The sequence below is a fragment of the Canis lupus genome, chromosome 8 (genome assembly GCF_048164855.1).
Source record: "Canis lupus baileyi chromosome 8, mCanLup2.hap1, whole genome shotgun sequence".
NCBI classification, from domain to species: domain Eukaryota; kingdom Metazoa; phylum Chordata; class Mammalia; order Carnivora; family Canidae; genus Canis; species Canis lupus.
In genome coordinates this window covers 16,848,776-16,861,379 of record NC_132845.1, presented here as the reverse complement: position 1 = coordinate 16,861,379, position 12,604 = coordinate 16,848,776, and the positions used below count along the sequence as shown (strand labels likewise).

Here is a 12,604-nt window from a genome sequence, read left to right as displayed (position 1 = left end):
GGGTGCGATCCTGGAGACCCGGGATCGAATCCCACGTCGGGCTCCTGGTGCATGGAGCCTGCTTCTCCCTCTGCCTGTGTCTCTGCCTCTCTCTCTCTCTCTCTCTCTCTGTGACTATCATAAATAAATAAAAAAGAAATTTAAAAAAAAAAAAAATGAAGGCTGGAAGGCCTAAGACCCAGGAAGGGCTGATGTTTCACTTTGAGTCTGAGGGCTGGCAAAAGCTGATGTCTCAGTTCAAAAGTGGGTCAGGCAGGAAGAATTCTCTCTTACTCGAGGGAGGCTCAGCCTTTTGGCTCTATTTGTGCCTTCAATTGATTGGGTAAGGCCCACCCACATTAGGAAGGGCTATCTGCTTTACTCAGTCTTATCAGTCAAATGTTAATTACAAAACACCCCTACAGACATACCCAGAATAGTGTTTGACCAAATATCTGGGTACCCCACGGCCCAGTCAAGTTGACTCATAAAATGAACCATCACAGATGTATAATTATCACCTTAGGCACCTACTAAACCCTAAAATAAGCTTTTCTGAGGCATATATTTTCTTCTTGTCTTCTAGAATTAAAGGATGGCCCTCACAAGGCAAGTGCTATGAAAGGGAAGAGGTTCACCACCCCAACCTCTGTCTTATCTCACTTCCCAAGCCTGGGGCGCCAGAACTGACCTGAGGTAGGATTGCACCCTCCCTAAAATGACCTTCCTAAAGCCTGCAAGGAAGAACCACTGGAGCTGCAACCTCTTTTGTTCTCCCTTTCTGTTCAGCACAACCACCTTAATGAATGTTGGCTTGGCACCTAAAGCCCACTGACCCTTTTCTTTGAAGTAGCTTACCATGGCTGCCGGATGGCCAACCAGCCCAATCACCAACATTCATGTCATTAAATGTGTCACATAAATAGCATTGCAAGTTTGATTAGTACTAAATACTGTGATAAAGTCGAAAAGACACGGACACGCAAGCAGAAGACTTGCGCTTGAATACTGACACCATCACTTGCTAGAAATAAGCAAACGAACAAAACACTCAATTCACAGAGTCCCAGTTTTCTGGTCTGTTTCCTTATCTACCTCGCAGCACCATTGTGAGCATCAATGAAATTGTGCTCAATCTTGGTAACAGAAATTCTTGCTAAGTGATAATATTATGTTATGTTATGTACTACCTTTTTAACACTAGCATGTATGTACTGTGAAATACTAAAATCGTGTGCTGTTCAGTTATTTTGCATCTTCACGACTTGTTTTTTATAACCCTCCACTCATTACTGAAATAAATAAATAAATAAATAAATAAATAAATAAATAAATAAAGTAAGTGTAAAAAGCCTCTGAAAGACAGGAACTTCAAACAAAGTCTGCTATAAAGCCCCAGGAACCAAATAGAAAAGGGAGGAAAGAAATACAGCCAAACTTTGGGAGATGCAAAAATCAAAGGGCAGAAATGGCTGTGCATAGCTGCAACTAATAGGAAGTGCATTGTCCTTGGAGGGGGCATTTTGTTCACCATAGCAGGACAGAGATACTGCGCTTTAAGAAAGGCCTCCATTTATCATAAAAATGATATCGGGTATCATGCAGACCAGCTGTGAGGCTCTCCAAGGGTGAAAAAGACAGGACAAATTGTGTCCAAGTGTCGAGGGAGAGAGGGTCACAACTCTTCCAGTGCAGCCTCAGAGCCCATTGGGCAGCAACAACAAAACGGCCTTGACTCAAATGCCGGCAAAGCAAAGGTGGGGTCATGTCAGAAGGCATACGCAGGGAAAATTCATATCTCTGCTTTATAATGGATGTTCTCTTGTACTCAAAAAGCTTTGGTGAATTATGAAAGACATTTATCAGACATTAGAAAAATTCCAACGTTGGAAAAATTTACCACCATTTATCAGAGACTTGAAGCTACAATGTATTTTTCACTATGTGATATGGAAACACATGTGCAGTGAGTGGGTGGGTTTCTGGTTCAACACCAAACCCACACTGTCCTACTAGTAATTGGATTCAGCCGAATACAGGACAGTGCACTCCAGGGCACTGAGCATCTTAAAGCTAGAAACAAAACTCATTCCAAATGATACTTAAGCCCAACAATGACAACTGAATCCCCCATGCGAGATAACTTAACCTTCGGTATCACATTGTGATGGGGGCAATAGGCTTGAACATGACCAAGTCAAATGCACCCAGCATTCAACTGTAAACAGGACTGACTCCATCTCAGACCTGTTCTCTCAATCTAAACTCACAGAGGCTTTTCACTTCTAATTGCATCTGCTTCTCCATGGCCCGATCAGTCCTTAATTGCATCTAATTGATCTCCATTTGTACCCTTGAATTGGTGAATCACAACCTAATTTAGAAATGCAACAGTGTTCTACATCTCACTGCCTCTTTTGATGCTCCCGACAGTTGTGTGGAAGTATCGGGCATGTCTGGAAGAATCCTTTCAACCTCCTCCTACGTATGAAAAAACTAGGTCAAAGAGGAGCCACCCCGAGGTCTAACCAACCACTGCTAAATCCCAGAGCTGATAAGAGCGTCCAGGTTTCATGACTCCCTAGTCCAGTGCTCCTTAAAGATGGAAAAGAACTTCTTGGATCTTAGGGCTCTGAGACCCTCACAATGTGCTCCTCTGGGACATCTCGTAATTTCCTCTTCAGGAGCTCCTTAAGAATAGTATAAAGGCATATCCAGCTGGAACCATTTACACAAACTGTACAGCCTGGAGGCAGGGGATGGACTTAATGACCCTAGGCTAATCAATTCCTGCTTCCTAACACAAGGAGTGATTGCAAAGTAATGATCCACCAGCCCCAGACAAACATCACAGTTATACATTAAATGAAGTTTCTGATTCCTCATTCCATGATAAATGTATGGTTAATCCTGATTCCTGATCCATCATAAATTGCTCTTCTCTTCAGGGTCACTAAGTGACATTTGACTGTGAGTTGTAGAGGAAGTTGAGCGCAAGAGCTTCAGCTGGAGTGGGTGCAATCTTGTAGGTATTGTAAGTGTTCGCATTAATCTGTTGCCATCTGTCTTTATTTTGCTAACCCACTCAATCGGACACCATAAATGTTAACAGACATAAAAATGCTTTTCTTCAACATTAGGCACACATATCTTCTTGCTTCACCTCCTGAATGTCAGACAGCCCCTGATTACCGTAGGCAATGCCATGATGATCCCCTAGCTCCCTGAAGTGGCTCTGAACAGCGATGCCATATAAGGCATTGTTCCAAATCCACAACCGGTTTTTGGAGTCCATTTCAAGGCTCCAATGCTCCTGTACTTGGCAGCAGATTTCTCCCCTTCTTTCAAAGAAAGATCCAGAATGCAACCTTTAGCTCATCCTCTGAGAATGTGGACTCAAGCTGAGGTGGTGAAGGTTAAGCCAAATGCTTTTTATTCAAGCAGATCGTGATGGAGACAGCTATCCTCCTACCTCTGTCCTTCACCATCTTACACATCAAAAACCAGAAAAGACCTTGTGTTCTTGCTACTATCTAGTACATGGGAAAGGCATTCATTTGATGATTTGAGTAAAAAGGTTCTAAACAAGATCCTTGCCCTATAATTTCTAAGAAATCTGCCATCTCTAGGCCATTCAGGGCTGACTTTGAAGTCTTTATCACCCTAATTTACTTTGGCAACATTTGAAAGGATTGAATAATCTTAGAAGTCTATTTTGCTGAGATCTTTCATCTGCAGTGTGGGGGTGCTGTGGTGTACCACCCCGATCTACCCTGTGGGACTAAGACACTCATTCCCTCAGCTACTGGCAGTGTTGGCCACTTGCAACTCTCAGCTGAGCGCCTTACTAGGACTTGCTCTAGATTCACCTCACCCGGGGTCATACCCTATCCCCAGGGCCACCCACATCCCATGACTGGCCACACTGTAGGGGTGTAAAGGCCCAGTCCCCTGGCCCCAAGTGAAGACAACTCTGCAGAGGTAGCTCAGCTTCAGAGATCCCCAAAGGGCCCTATGATGAGGGTCACAGAACTCAGAGCCTTTGTTGGGATTGTATCACAGTTTGACTTCTCTCTTTCCACAGTCTGATTCCCATCCCTTTCCCCAAAGGCAGAGCACTACCCAGTACATTCTCTGAGTCTGTATCCTGAAGAACCTGACTTACAACATGAATATTTGAAAGATAATGGATTTCTGAACTGGAATCAAATGCACAGCAGTTTGTTGGCTTGTTTTTACTCCTCTTTTCAGTAATGACTGATAATTTTGAGCTTTGGACTAGGGGGAACCTTAATTCTAGAAAATAGTTTTTGCAGGTGACAAGAGAACATTGTTAAGGCTGGTAAAGAATATATAAGTGTTACTCTTTCAAACGCAAATAAATTTATAGCATTAAATACTATGTCATTATGAATCAATTGCCAAGTCTGTATCAGTTGAAATGGAGGTCTCTGTGTGGAAGAAGGTAGAGACAGCTCATATTCCTCGAGTACTCATGCTCTTTGTCTGAATTTCCTATCTCCTCTGAAGGTCAGAACATTGGGAGTTTCACTCTCCCACCCTTCTCTTCCTCTCTTCAGGGACCAAATCCTGACGGGTGAGGCCAAGTATTATGATTTTTTTTTTTTTTTTTGGTAGTAATAGGATCAGAAGGGAGGGTACTCAGTTACATCTCAGCCTCCAGTCCTCCTACAAATGAGTATGGGATTGGAGGGCCCTATTTCTTTTCCCTATTTTCCTCCAGCCTATACAATTTGTCATACCTCTAGACTTATTTTTTTTTTGCCTCTGTTAGTCATCTCCATTTATCTCCAGGGATGTTATGAAAACCAAAAATGATTGAAGTAGAGAGGGTTTTAATTTATTAACTGGAAAACATGTATTTCCAATATTGCCATTAGAAGGAAGGGAAAGTGATATGAAACTAAGATAATAGCCCAAAGTTTCACAACTCCCAAGCTGTTATGAGGCATTTTATCACTCTGACCCATAATTACTGTCTGCATCTATCTGGTTCCATTCAGGCATCCAGTGGGAAGACAAGAAGACTAGAAGCCAATTCCAGAATGGTATGCTTTTGAAATCATTAACTGTATCAGTGCCTCTTCCTAGATAAAGTGGGAAATGCCCATAAATCATCACCATTTAGCCAAAATACTTACAAATCGCTTGGTGACCACTGTATGTTACTTCAGTTTTTGTAGATGGTTGCTTAGTTATAAGTTCATAATTTTAAAATTCACTTACAAAGACAAGGTAAAGCAGCAATCTAACATAAATGTTGGCCAAAAGTTAAGAAAAGAGATTGACCATACCAGCCAAAGGTATCTATAAATTCACTGTAATCCCTATCAAAATTCCAATGGCATTTTTCACAGAAATTTTTTTAAAACCCAAAATCTGTATAGAACGACTTAAGAATGGCCAAATGGCCAAAGCAATCCCGAGAAAGAACACATTTGAAGACATCACACATTCTGATTTCAAACTATATTACAAAGTTATAGTAATCAAAACAGTATGATACTGGCATAAACACACAGACTAACAAAACAGAATCTAGAACCCAGAAATAAACACACTCATGAGTGGTTTAATATTTGACAAGGGGGGCAAGAATACCAAATGGGGAAATGATAGTCTCTTCAATAAATAGTGCTGAGAAAATTAGATATTCACAGGGAAAGAGTTCTTACACCACACACAAATATTAAATGGAAATGAATTAAAGACTTTAAACATAAGACCTGAAACCATAAAATTCCTAGAACAGAATATAGGGAAACTCTCCTCGACATTGTTCTTGGCAACTATGTTATTGATACCAAAATCACAAGCAACAGAAAGCAAAAATAGATAAGTGGGGCTATATCAAACTAAAAAGCTATTTGCAAACCATGGAAGCTATTTGCAAACCATGTATCTCATAAGGAGTTAATATCCAAAATACATAAGGAACCTCATACAATTCAGTAGAAAAAACACAAGCACTCTGATTTAAAAAGTGGGCAGAGGCCCTGAATAGACATTTTTCCAAAGAAGATATATAAATGGTCAATGTGCACATGAAAAAATATTCCACATCACTCATCGTTGGGGAAATACAAATCAAAACCACAGTGAGCTAACACTTCACACCTATCAGAATGGCTGTTCTCAAAAAGGGCAGGAGATATAGCATTGGCAAAGGTATGCAGACAAGGGAACCCTTGGTCCCTGTTGGTCAGAGTGTTAACTGGGGCAGCCATAGGTCCTTCAAAAAATTAAAAATACAAGTACCCTATGATTTAGCAATCCCACTCCTGGGAATATATCTGAAGGAAATGGAAGCATTACCTTGAAGAGATAGATGCACTCCCGCGTTCATCACAGCGTGATTCACAATAGCCAGGGTATGGAAACAGCCTTATTTTCCCTCAGGGGATAAGTGGATATAGAAGATGATGGGGATATAGGTGCAGATATACAGATGATGGAATATTACTCAGCCATTAAAAAGAAGGAAGTCCTGCTGTTGGCAACAACACAGATGGTCCTTGAGGGCATTGTGGTCAGTGAAATACGTCAGACACAGAAAGACAAATACTGCGTGATCTCACTCGTATGTGGAATCTAAAAAAGTTGAACTCAGAGAAACAGAGAAGAATGGTGGCCAGGTGCTGGAGAGGGAAGGAAATTGGAGAGATGTTGGTCAAAGGGTACGAACTCTCAGTAATCAGATGACTGCGTTCTGGGCATGTAGTGTGCAGCATGGTGACTCTAGCTAACAGTTCTGTATTTTGTACTGGAAAGTCGCTCATCGAGTACCCTTAAATGTTCTCACTATTTCAAAAATGGTAATTATGCGAGGAGACAGAGGTAACCTTACTGCGGTGATCATTTTGCAATACGCACGCATGGCAAGTCATCGCGCTGTAAACCCTAAACTGTCGCAGTGTTAGGTGTCAATTACCTCTCAATGAAGCTGGAAGAAAGTCAGAGAAAGGGGACCGAGGTGTGGGAAAGGTAATCATACAATGACTAAATGTCTATTTTTCAAAGGCTCTCATTGAAGCGTTTCTCTCAGGAATGCTGCTTTTGCAATTACATAGCAACAAAGCGTTTGAAATAACTTTTTGACACTCTAAGCATAAAAACTTACTGAGCTGAGGGATTTATAGAAAGCAACTCCCTTCGAACGCTTTCTGCCCAAATGCTAACGGCTGTTACAAACAACATGGAACATATATTCCCAAAGTTAGAGTGGGCTATGTCTCAGCTGAGAAAGGGTTAAATAAAGAGACTCCGATTCCAGCCAGACAGGGTCTGAACACCAATGAGAATTTCTTTAGATGATGTAATGCTTGAATCCCGATATCCTTCTGAAAAGAGCTTGTGGTTGGAGTTTCTCTGAACCAGACCGAACTGGCATTTCCTCCCATTCCAAGTCTCCTTCTCTGCCTCCTACACACTTTTCTTAGGTAGGTTCGCTCAGATGTATTAATGTCCTTTCCTGGGGTTGGACAAAAAGCACTTTTTGTAATTTGCATTTGGATTCTTTCAGGGATTCTAGTCCACTGTCCTCCGTGGGCCCTTTTCGGTCTCATTGGTAACGACACAAGACTGAGTGATTAGAGAGAATTCAGAAAGACACCAGCTCCTCTCGGTCATCTCACTGAACAAACGCTGGCTCGTTCCACGTATGTTCTTTCTCAGATCTCCAGGGTGGGGAGGCTGCGACAACTGAAGACAGACCCACACTGGGAGCTACACAGCAGGTCAGAGAGTCGCCGAGGTCTGGGTGGCAGCTGTTGTTGCATGACCTCCTTTTCCACGAGGATGCTGCTGGTGACCAGATCAGTGGGACAGTTCCAGGTGACAGGCAGTCTGGTGAACTCAGGAAACCTCCATGAGGACACTCCGAAGCTATTCACTCTCTAAAAGCCCTCGCAACTGATGTAAGGCTGGATAGCACACATGAAGGGACAAGGGCAGTGCACTCTGCGTTTTGTTTTAAGACACCCTTTTAACTTAAATCCTGGAGCTATCAAGAGAGTGAGGCCCATAAAATGGCAGGCAAGTTGGGAAGGATTCTTAGAGCACAGCAAAAGATTGGCACATCTCCCAACTTGGCTGAGAAACAATTTCCTTTACACCAACTATTTTTAGATTTAAAAAAACCTTCTGAAAGAATTAATTCATCATTTACCACCCCATCAAATCGGACTTTAAAAATCTTGGTTAGCCAAGAACTTCTTCTAACTTGTTCCGTTCGGAATAAACTAAAATATAGACATTGGTTTTCAAAAGTCATGTGTGTCAAACACCACAGCCCTAAACGAACTCATATACAGGAACATTCTTTGGAAACAAACAAACACCAAAAAAAAAAACCCTATAAAAATGGAAGACATTACTATTTTTCAGATCATCAGCTCTTATCATCGTTATTGTCTATGGATAGCAGAGTCTCCGAGAGAACCGGAGACACATTTCTTTTCCTCTCCATTGTATCCTTAGCCTTTTGCACGGTGCCTGGAACATTATGAACATTCGATAAAGATCTGCTACGCTAAATTGAAACTGGAGCCCGCAAATGTTCATTAAGCATCTAGTATATTAGGCAACATGTTACTAGGTGATGGCAGAAAGGAACATAGAGACAAGTTTCTACCTTCTTGAGGAGGGGACTGGGTCTCAACAATCTCCAAGAGCTCTGTGACCCCAGACCACAAGGGCAGTGGTTGCAACCACAAATCCTTTGGGAGCCAGGCAGGGGACCTCAATGAGTGGAAGTAAGCTACTGATTTCTAGACAACACGAGACTGGGGCGCCTGGGTGGCTCAGTCAGTTAAGTATCCAACTCTTGGTTCTGGCTCAGGTCCTGATCTCAGGCTTGTGAGATTCTTAAGATTTTCTCTCTCCCACTCTCTCGGCCCCTCCCTCTCCCCAAAACAAGACAAAAAAACAAAACAAAACAAAACAAAAAACCCCAGAAGATTAGAGTGAAAACTAGAGAATGCAAAGCTAACTTGAAATTATACTTTTTCAACTTCAAATATTTTGTCATCACTGTACTAACAAAAATAGTTTTGTCAAATTGCTTGCAGATTATTCATCCAGGAAAAGAAATGGAATTCTAACCCATGTTATAACACAGATAAACCTCGGAAACATTATGCGAAGTGAGGTAAGCATAAAATAAGACACAAAAGGACAAATTCTGTATGATTCCACTTATATAAAATATCTAGCAATCTAGCAAAGGCAAATTTATAGACAGAAAGTCGATAAGAGGTTACCAGAGGCTGGTGGGAGAGGGAAGTGGGGAGCTATTGTTTTAATGGTTACAATTTTTATCCAAAATGATGAAAAACTTTTGGAAATAAATGGGGGGATGGTTGCATAACATTGAGAATGTAATTAATGCCACTGAATTTTACACTTAAAAATGGTTTAAGTGGCAAATTTTTACATTTTATGTATTTTACCACAATTTTTTTTCCAATTCTGGCAGATGGCTAGCCAGTTGAGACTCCTGAGTCCTGGCACAAGGATTTATTCAGTAATTGTTTGCCAAATAAATAAAGACGTGGTTTCCATTGCCCCCATGATATTCCAGAGTTTAGTGGAAATAGCACAATATTTCAATTCAGGCAGCTTTTGGTCTTGCTCTTTTACTAGCTAGCTGTGTAACCTTGGGTAAGTTACTTAATAACCTCCAGACCTCAGCTTTTCCATCAGTAATATGGTGTAATAGAGGGACTTACCTCCTAGGAGTATAGAAGATTGTATAAAATAATGCTTATAAAGCTCTATTCAGAGTGGCTGGTTCATTACTATTATCAGCTATTATTAACAGTAGATAGAGAATAAGAATTAACTGTTATTATTATTGTATTTATTATATATTAGATATTATTAGGACCACTAAAAAATTAATTATTTGCATTTTTGTTTCTGACCTGATGATTTATTTACCTGACAGTTATTATCTTCTTAGGAACTAGGGACATAGGAACACCAAGATGGAGTTCATAATCGTGTTCTTAAACATCTTATTGTAATCTAGTGACATTGCTGACTTGCTGAAAGTCCTTTAATGATCCCTTATGGTTTTAATAAGGCCCAAACTCTACAGCACAGGCCTATCTTGACCTCTTTAGTCTAGTAACAGAAACTATGGCGTCCCCATCGTCCATTCTATGCTTACCAGCAGCCCTGACTTCTGTTTTATAATCTCTCTGTTTCCAGGGAAGTTGGCTTGTCCCTTGGCTCCAGAGACAGTTCACCTGCTCCAGGCCGAACTCAACAGACCATTCCTGCCTGCTCGGCACCTGCTGTGGTTCAGGGCTGGCCATGTGATGGCCACTGCTCCAATCAGGGTGAATCTGCAGGCCTCTTATTAGGAATTCTCTCACAAATTCCTTTCTCTTCTGGATGGTGCAGAAGGCAGGCGTGAGGGCCAGGACTGTTACAATTTCTTCACTCCCTTAGGAGACACATGTCAACACGTAGGAGAGATTAAGGCTAAGAAAACCAGAGAGGAATGGAGAGCTCTGATGAAGTTATGACTCGAGGAAGTCACAAGCCATCCTACCTCTGGGGTTTTCTGTTTACTGAGCTAATATATTCCCCTTATTATTGCAAACAAAAAGTTTTAAGTGGTTAAAGCAAGGCTCATTTTTCTGCACTGCTCTCCACCCTACTATCCCTCATTCTAGCCAAACAGATCTGCTTTCTGTTTCAGAATACTGCTGAGCTTCTTCTGAGCAAATTGGTCTCACCAATGCATTCTCTCTCCCTGGATTATTTATTTGACACCCTGCCTCCTATCATTTCCCTACTTTGCTTGCCCTGGTTAATTCTCAATCATCCTTAACAGTGATGAAACATCATTTCTCCAAGAAAGCCTTTCTAGATCCCCCGGTCTGGGTCAAGTTCTCCTAGTAGGGACACCCATAATGTCATATACCTTTCCTCTATAAGACTTGTCACTATGATAATCCAATCATTGTTTCATTAGTTGACTAACATCTATCACCCACATTTGTCTATCCCCACTGCCTCACGTAGAGCCTTGTCCATAACAGTAATAGGAAATAAATATCAGTTAAACAAATGATCACCTTTTAGCTGCCAAAGCTAATTGTTAAGGAGTTGGTGTGGACCCCCAGTAAAAATAAAACAAAAACACTTTATAAGCAAACCAACAGTTGAAAAGAGACGGCTTAAGATGTGAACAACCTGGGGCACCTGGGTGGCTCAGTGGTTGAGCATCTGCCTTTGGCTCAGGGCATGATTCTGGGTGCTGGTATCAAGTCCCACATCAGGCTCCCCACAAGGAGCCTGCTTCTCCCTCTACCAATGTCTCTGCCTCTGTTATGTGTCTCTCATGAATAAATAAATAAAATCTTAAAAAAAAAAAAAAAAAAAGATGAACAAGCTGCTTATATCTGGCCATGGATGAACAACCACACTGAACAAATATCAGTTAGGCACCCAGTCCACACAATATAGAGACCAAGGTACAGAAGACATTGACCCTGCCCACCAGGATCCCTTTGCTGAACTTTAATTAGCTGGGCATAGAACATACTGCTGCTGTGAAGGATTCCAAGTCACATCTATTACTCATTGCTTTGGAGTTAGTTCAAGCAGGGTCAAACCTACATTTAGCCCTTAAAAAAAAAAATCTAGTTTTGCCTGTGTCCTAACTAGCAGAAAAAGCATAGCTCTCGAGTACTTCTTTCTTGCAGTTTCCTTTGACTCTGTCTTTAATCTCTAAGGCTTGGAGACAAAGAAAAGAGGGCTAGTTGCCTCCAAGCCTCTCCTCTCTAGGAGTACGAAAGCATTTTGTAAACCACAACCCATCACCCACATTCAGTTGCTACCATATCAGCGTCCAGCGGTTGGTGATGGTTGAGGCTTGGAAATGAGGCAGTATTCTGGTAGGAAGTCAGGCTGAACCAGAGGCCAGAATCAACCTGAGTTCAAGTTGAAGCAACTTTAGCCATGCAACACTGATGGCCTTGGTGTCTCTAGAGAACCAAGCATCGATCCATTAAAACCTAGATTTCACTACTTATTAGCTCTGTGACCTTGTGCATGTCATGTATGCTTTGCAAAACTTGGTTTTCTCATCTATGAATCAGAGATAACAGTGCCTCCTCTCACACGATGAAATACCATGAAACACATGGTATAGGGCCTGGGATGTAGAAAGCACTGCATACATTTCACCTCCCATTATTTTTTAATTCACTGGGAGAAAGGCAACAGATCACAGTGAGGACTTTCTCCTCCAGCTTTTGTTTTGTACTCAGGCTGCTTTATTCAGTGATGACCCGTATTGACTCCATAAGCAGACGCTTCCTTGGAGATTTTAGCTGTATTTTCCCCCTGGGCCCACTTTCCCCTGAAACAGCAACATGGAAGGTTAGACAGTTCAATGCCATTGCTTTACATCGTGATAACAGCATTGTTGACATATCAGCCCTCCATGTCAAAATGTTATGACAACCATAATAAGTAAAATAAATTTAAAACATTTATTGATTTTAAGTGTTATCATTTCCCTCTGCTATCGGTGACATACCATGTCAAATGTGATATATTTGAAGTATATTTTAAGCAAGATAATTAA

At 41.3% G+C, this 12,604-nt stretch overlaps 1 long non-coding RNA gene across 1 annotated transcript; it reads left to right on the top strand.

Moving 5' to 3' along the window:
* The first annotated feature begins 7,324 nt into the window (after positions 1-7,324).
* LOC140637551 (uncharacterized) lies at positions 7,325-11,564 on the top strand. Its single transcript, XR_012034641.1, has 4 exons — positions 7,325-7,439; positions 7,523-7,736; positions 9,069-9,148; positions 10,213-11,564. It is a non-coding gene; the product is annotated as an uncharacterized lncRNA (long non-coding RNA).
* The last annotated feature ends 1,040 nt before the right edge of the window (positions 11,565-12,604 follow it).